The sequence below is a fragment of the Haliotis rufescens genome, unplaced genomic scaffold (assembly GCF_023055435.1).
Source record: "Haliotis rufescens isolate VD_foot unplaced genomic scaffold, xgHalRufe1.0.p SCAF_4, whole genome shotgun sequence".
Classification (NCBI taxonomy): domain Eukaryota; kingdom Metazoa; phylum Mollusca; class Gastropoda; order Lepetellida; family Haliotidae; genus Haliotis; species Haliotis rufescens.
This window is the reverse complement of record NW_025964112.1, coordinates 11,232,914-11,241,276: the sequence shown is the minus strand read 5'-3', so window position 1 is coordinate 11,241,276 and position 8,363 is coordinate 11,232,914.

Below are 8,363 nucleotides of genomic sequence, written 5' to 3'. Positions count from 1 at the left end.
ATCACAAACACATGCTAAGGCAAGTCAATTGTTCATTGGTACATATAGTATAAGTCAAAATAGGGAATTGTATCGGTCACTGATGCGTCAAATTTGGAAACGCCCTTCACATGTTAACCATAAAACCTTTTGAATGTTTTCCTAAGGCCTTTGATGATTTAACCTTGATGAGACAGCCTTTTAGTAAGAATAGTATAGTAAGTAGTAATCTTGGTGGAAAGGGCATGCTCGATTGTAATATACCCAAAAAGTTGTTAAATGTAGACACCAAACCTATGGCTGGATCTGCTGGAATATTATACGACTTGAAGGGAAAGTTTAAGTCATCCCTCTTGACATTCAGTCTTGTGGAAATTGTTTTGTCCCTCTGAATCTTATGCATAGATCCAAAACACGTTTCCGAGTCCTTGGTCGCCTCCTTAAGATATATATCGTTCCAACCCGATGTTCTTTGACACAACACACGGGCATGCACGACGAAATATACGTGCAATACGCTTGATCGCGACGTAAAACCCAATTTTACCTCACCTCACCTCGACTGTGCTTACCTCAAAACCATCGTAGAAACGCTGCCTGAAAAATATTGGCTTTGCAACCCCATTGGTCTTCACGACAACCTTCAAGGTCATGTTGCGGTGGTTGGTCAGATAGTGGAACCTCTGTAACCCCATCCAAACATTGCCCTCAAGGTCACCGAATCCATCTTTGTACTCTGTGAAGGTTCTGTTGAAGTCTACTTCAGAGGCATCTGGCGTGTTTCGTAGGATGACAAGCTTGCCCTTGTGCTTCATCTCGCAGAAGACCTTGAAGGGGTAGGGCGATGTGTTGGGATGGATGCTGAACACCGCCTTTTGGTTCTTGTAATATGGTAGGTTAATGCCTTCACTACAATCTACACACAAAAACATGCATAAGTTCCTATCTGCATGACGAGATCTTATCTATATAATGGATCGGGTGAGTGAGTAAATGAGTAAGTATGGTTTATGCCGCTTTAGGCAGATTCCAGCAATATCATGGCGGTGGACACCAGCAATGAGGTTCACACATTGAACCCATGTTTGGAGTCGAACCCCGACCTTAAGCATCACCGGGTCCTCGGCGTGACGAGCGTACGCTTTAACCACTAGGCTACTCGGCCGCCCCCAAAGCAAACAGGTCTCCACTACTCCGAGCAGGTGGTGACAGCCTATCGATGACTCAATTATTTACAGGCTGTCATTATATAAATGGGGGCACGGGTGGCCCAGTCGTCTAAGGCGCCGCGATTCGCTGTGCAGAGTTGCGTCCCTTTGGGCACGCCAGAAACCTATGATTGTGGGTTCGAATCCCGCTTCGCCCCAATTATGTTTCTAGGTTTGTCAGCACCATACCCGTGCTCGTGGGTTTCACCGAAGTGGTAAACGTCTGAGACCTGCATCACTTCGGGCTTTCCTCCAACATTAAGCTGACACGCCGTGATATAACTGGAATAATGTTAAAAGCGGCGTTAAACCCAACTCACTCACTCATTATATAAATATAAAGATATAACTTGAATGTTGTTGACTGAGGCGTGAAAAGAATATTCCCGTTCCTCCTCACTCGGGGGCGGTGTTGTAGCCTAGTTGTTAAAGCGTTCGCTCGTCACGCCGAGGACCCGGGTTCGATTCCAGACATGGGTACAATGTGTGAAGCCCATTTCTGGTGTCCCCCACCGTGATATTGCTGGAATATTGCTACAAGCGGCGTAAAACCATACTCACTCACTCACTCACTGTTTGCTTTGTAATCCCAGCAGGGTTTGGGAGCAACGATTTACAATTCGATCTTAGCTGTATAGTGTACTTTAATAGTCTGTTGATTGTTGTAGTCAGACATTGCTTATCTATGGTCTTTTGTGAGAGTTGTTTCTGTTAAACTGACTGCTGATAAGGTATGATTAGATCAACACCATGACCTTGTCTTTCTTATGATTTAATTTCAATTTAATTTCATTCGGCAACCCTATGTTTTCATTTGAAAGCACATTCTAACGGTTAAATTATGCGTGATATTAAACCTCATCATTGTTTCGTTTAGAAAAGCCAGGAATAGAGTTATCAAAAACGGATTTTAATAGTGCTCTTGGAGATTGGCTGATGGGCAAGTGAGTGAATTGCTGTTATTCGAGGTGTACACTTTGATAAAACCCAGGACCACGGGTATAGTGGTAAAGACAAATTAAGGATAATTATCTGGGCCAATCTTGGATTCGAACCCACGACCATGTTATTTATGGAAAAACTAAGGGATGCAACTCTGCACAGCGAATTGCGCGACCTGGACGACTGGGCCATCCGTTCCCCAGGCTGAGAACTGTAATTACCTTGCATGAGTTTGTGGCACCAGTTACCTATGTAGCCATGGTAACAGATGCAGTCTGACGTCGTTGTGTTGTAGCTGCCGCCGTGCCAACAAGGTCGTTCTGGGGTCTGCAACAAAGAAGACGGTATCCGTATATGATTGCATATATGTTGACTAGGACATTGAATAATACGTTTTTGTTGATTTGCTTTACGGTGTCTCATACGAAACATGGATTAAGTCAAAGTGGTACACGATCTAACTACTTAAAGTGTATGTAACGTTGTAAAGTAAGTTTGACCTGTTCTTTCCGCATGTATTGGCATGTCCTGGATTGGATGTGGTGTAGCTGTAATAGAAACATATAGATCGGTTTCCTTGTGAGTGAGTGAGTGAGTGGGGTTTTACGCCGCTTTTAGCAATATTCCAGCAATATCACGGCGGGGGACACCAGAAATGGGCTTCACACATTGTACCCATATCGGGAATCGAACCCGGGTCTTCGGCGTGACGAGCGAACGCTTTAACCACTAGGCTACCCGACCGCCCCTCCTTGTGAGGGATGGATGAGTTTAGGGAGTAAGGTTTAACGTCGCTTTGAACGCCACAATCTCAGAAATTCAATTCTGTCAAAACATTTTATCTTTCAACTTTGTACACCACTAACCCACATGTCAAACTTGATCCATGAGACTCTTGTCACAAAACGTGGTGACCATAGATATAGTTACACATCTGTCTTCAGAGATTCAGAACAATTTGTCAAAAATGAAAGCAAATGCTATATGAAGTTTAATGAGAAAACAATATGTGAAATACTGGACTTCCTCATTGATAACATCTACGTACCATTTGGGGGCCATTTAGACAAGAAGTAGGCATTCCCATGGGCCCCAATTGTGTTGTGTTTCTTTATGCATATGAATCAGAATTTCTGCTCTGATTGGCAAAAGGTAATTTGCCCAAGAGGTTTAAAGGGCAAGTTCACACGGAAATTAACCTATTTTTCTTGTACTTTTTCCACATTAAAAGTGTTAACCTAGAAGTGTCATAGACAAAAATATAAAAATATCACAATTAATTAACATATTTTTCGCATTAAAACGATTTATATTTTTCACATTTACCAAGTGTTCTATTTCCACAACAAAAACACCATGGCTTATGCCCCTTGCAATATGACGTCATTGGTGCCAATTGATAAACATTATGACGTCATCATGCTTTGTTAGAGCCGCTTCACGTGGTGTAGGTCTAGGTGTGTGATTCTAGCGTCTCAGATGCCAGCCAGCATAGTGTTATGCTGAGTCACCACTGCGCCGGAGTGTGTCGTAGGCCATGTTGTTTTACCGCAAACTGGTACTTGATATCTTTTGCGTTGAGAATAGACAGGGACCCAGTTGAATTGGCACCAATTACGTCATAATCTAAGGGGGATAACTCAGGCCTGTTTAGCTCGAAAAACGAAGGCCTCATAACGGCATATCATTTTCACACTATTGTGAGCTTCCTACTTTCACTGTGAAAAAAATGAGTGTATATTTTCAAACACAGATACTAATTAATTCTAAAATTGCGTTTTGTTTAGAAAAAGAAAGAAAGTGATTTTTGCGTGTACACTTCCCCTTTAACTAAAGCTTCAGGTATATCGATGATCTGATATCGTTCAATAACCATCAAATTGGCAGTTCTACAACTTATTCCATGGTGTTGCAAATCGAGTCAAATTGTACTGATCATTCGATCCGGATTATGATCCCAACTTGAATTATGTGAAGAAATAAAACTCACCTGATAAAATGATATTTTATTAGTAGGTTTAATGGGTTTTTACTAACGAACGCGTGAGATCAGGTTCCCAGGTCGTATCAACCACTGATTTGCCTCTACTATACTCAAGTCACCTTGATACAGCGGAAATGTTGCGCATAAAGAAATTCATCATTCTGAACTTACCTTTCCCAAACTGAAGTGTTTGAATGTCCCGTAGGAACACCCAGTATGTTTAAATGGGGCGTTGTTCAAATAGCACAAGCTTGGACCAGTCACTGGAATGCTGAACGACATGCAGTTAGGTTCTTGAGAGCAAGCGACTGCACACTGCACCCTTGAAATCGTCGGTATCTGCTTGTAGTTGAAGGTTGGTAAATCAACGCATGTGCTCACTTGACTATAACCCCTTTCTTCAATGGTAACGCTTTGGACCACGAAGACCCATAGCGGTACAATCAGGACCGATCTCATGACGAGGTAGACAGTCGGACGTGTGCATTTAGATAATTCCCAAGACCTCATGAACACGCTTATGTGTCGTTTTAGTGCTACCAGCGCTTTAAGCCATTTGAAAGCCTTGATGAAATTATGTTACAACATATGAAACTCACTTATAGATTCACAATCCTTTAATGTTTGGAATGTTGTTGTGTTCGGAAATAGTATCTAATACTATCTAATCTAACGGGAAACGTATTCTGCGTTGAATGTAATATTGGGGTCGGTTGTCAAGCAATGACAAGAGTAACACCAACTTTTGAATAAACAACAAGCGTTCCCATATTTCCCCTGACGGTATTATTAACTGATTAGTTGCTTGTGCAATTGGCAGTTATTGTTATATCAAATCTGTCCAACCCAGCACTATCAATGGCGTCCTATTACACGTTTGTGTTGTGTTGTGTTGTGTTGTGTTGTGTTGTATGTGCTCGTAGGTGATAGGCTTCTTTGTTCAGCTGCTTGTGAAGTTTGTCACCCATTGCAATCGACAAAGCGTATTAATCACAGTACATCATAGCGACGCATAATTAATTTTGTTCTCGTTACACATTACAGAGTTTAAATGGTCGATTCTGTGTGTAGAATCTCATCATTGCCAATTTCAATTTATAAACTTTGGAAATATAGCAATGAAAACCAATGAAATATTGTTTCAATATATCGTAGTCATTTCAAATAAAATGATTAATTTAACGTCTGTCGGCGTTGAATGCAAGAGATTTACTTTCTAATAATTATCATTTAATCGATAAATGCGTAAACGGTAGTATGAAGGAATGAATTGAAATCCATGAAAGGTAATCCAATTATATAGTTCTAAGATGTACAAAGGTTCTATTGAATATACGTAATACGTGTACGCTATATTTCTATATTGAAATGTTTTGCAAAAGGTCCATTGAATGAATTACCAAGATTATTTAGCAAATATAATGCTTTTTTATATTGATCAGTACATTTCTATCAAGAGACCTTTTGTGAGAAAATTGTGGAATAAGAAACCAAATAAAATTTTCAAAGTGTGTTTTTAAATGATGATTATCTCCCAAACGAGCATGGGACACAATTTTATTTTCATATTTGAAAGTACATGTACAAAATAATCATTTTGTCAATTAATCCGGAATTACGAATAAGGGTATGGATTAATGTCCCTTTGTACAATGGTGATGGTTCCTACATCAGTCCTCCGGACAAACAGTAGTTTGGAACCTCTCATTCCTCAGACTGAAGCAATAGTGAGTGTCCACGGATTATATGTTTGCAACATCAAACTGTCATTAAGGACTATTTTTAGTGATCAGGTGGTTCTTATCGAAATATGTTAAAAACACTGGAATCGACCATCAAAAACGGCCGTTATGCTATACAAACCAAGGGACCTGGTGTTCCCTGTAGAATCAATCGATGCCTCATCACTCTATACTTCCGAGCCCGAGGCTAAATTTTTCATGGTTTGATTATAAATCAACAAACAGTGAAACCGTGTTCCTCCATCCGGTACCATCACCAGTGAAATCGTGTTGATTAACAAACAGGATTTGCGAATCAGTGGTACTGAGTAAGTTCTTTGTTTATTAAGAATTTGTCCCAAGCAAAAATCGTCCGAAAGGCCTATACCCGGACTAAGGGTACATATTTGTTTCATAAATATGATTACTAAAATATACTCTTAAAAAAAGAAAGAAACTATACATCAGGATTGCAATTGGGTTTATTTTTCGAGTTTTGATTTCATAAATATTATAAATAGTGGAATGTATAGGTAAATACTTAATGTTGTACTTGTCCCACAGTCGACAAATTACACTTTTTGATTTGCCAGACTCTCGGGCAACTCGGGATATTGGCGTCCTCCTCTCTCTCGTACAAACAATTCGCCATGTTTTGTTCACTTAGATCAAAGACCATATACCGGGCTCATGCGAATTGTCAACAGTTTTACCGTAAAACGTTTAGCCAATGTAAAACATGCGCCTTTTTGGGAACTCACAATCACCAACGCAATTGAGGTAAGCCCACGCTTAACAACGCCTCCGAGGCAGTTTCTGAGACCATGGCGTTATAGAGCACGTTTGTCTTGTTGTGTTGGGGGCGGCCGGGTAGCCTAGTGGTTAAAGCGCTCGCTCGTCGCGCAGAAGACCCGGGTTCGAATTCCGACATCGGTACAATGTGTGAAGCCCATTTCTGGTGTCCCCCGCCGTGATATTGTTGGAATATTGCTAAAAGCGGCGTAAAACCAAACTCAGTCACTCACTCCTGTTGTGTTGGATCTAAAATGATATCGTTCATTGTTTAACTGCTTGTGAAATCGATTGTGTTTGACAAGGCGTGTCAACACTGTACACCAAAGTAACGAAGATGTAATGCTGTCCATGTTACTTATTACAAAGAACAAATCGACGGTTCTTTGTATATAGAATTTCACCACTGCTAAAATCAAATTGTACACTTGGAAATATAGCAATGAGAACCAAAGAAATGTTGTTTTCAGTGCCGTAGTCATTATCAAATTGATTAGTTGTCTGTCAGCGTTTGTGGCAAGAGTTTTGCTTTCTGAGGATTATCATTCGGTAGATAAGTAGGTGAACAGTTGCATCAACAAATAAATTGAAAACCGTGAAATAACCCATTTCTATAGTTGTAAGATGTACGAAGGTACTATAAAGTGAAAAAACGCAATACCTTATATATGTATGTTATACTTCTATACTGAAATGTATTCCAAAAGGTTAGTCATTTAAACAAGGTATCAATCAGTCATTCTAATTATTCTTTTACAAAACAGACCATTAAATGAATTAAAAGTATTATTGGGTAAATATATGTCTTTTCATGTAAATAAAAAATTCAACTCTACACAAAATCTTTCCACAAATTCGGGATAACGTGACGGGATTATGTCCCTTTGTGCAAATGTACAAAGTTCCGGGGTAGAATAGGTCTTCAGCAACCCATGCCTACCCTAAAAGGCGACCTATGCTGGCTGTAGGAGGCGACTAACGGGATCGAGTGGGCAGGCTTGCTGACTTGGTCGTTGCATGTCATCGTATTCCTATTGTGTGGATCGATGCTCATGATATCAATCACTGGATTGCCTGGTCCAGACTCGATTATTTACAACCCGCCGTCATATAGCTGGAATATTGCTGAGTGCGGCGTTAAACAACAAAGAAACAAAACAATTTTCGGATCCGCTCATGATTCGAGTAAATCATCCTGATGCCGATGAGAGGTGACAGGCATTGGTACTTGGTTATATTGTATACGATAGCATTAGCTTCACCTCAAGGGCCGCTAAATCACCGTCGATTGGCATGTGTATGTACCTCGGATCAGAATTCTGGATCAGCTCGGACGTGGGTTGTAGTTTTCCCATCGGATTGCACGGCCCGCATTTCTTGTACCACCAACCGGAGAGGTGGATCTTGGCGCAGTTGCCGACCTTTGTGTCTCTGTCATTGTCGATTGTCGAGAAAGGGAGTCCTACCATATCTGTTAGACAGTCTCCGAGAGGACTCAATCCTGATTTAATTTCACTTGTTGAGAAAGTGAAACGATAACCGCCAGTTTCATTGAACACCTGCAATACAAGAGATGCCACTTCATGAGTCCTTAAAAATATATCCTTGTAAGTTTCAATGAACACCTGCAATGCAAGAGATGCCACTACATGAGTCCTTAAAAATATATCCTTGTAAGTTTCAATGAACACCTGCAATGCAAGAGATGCCACGTCATGAGCCCTTAAAAATATATCC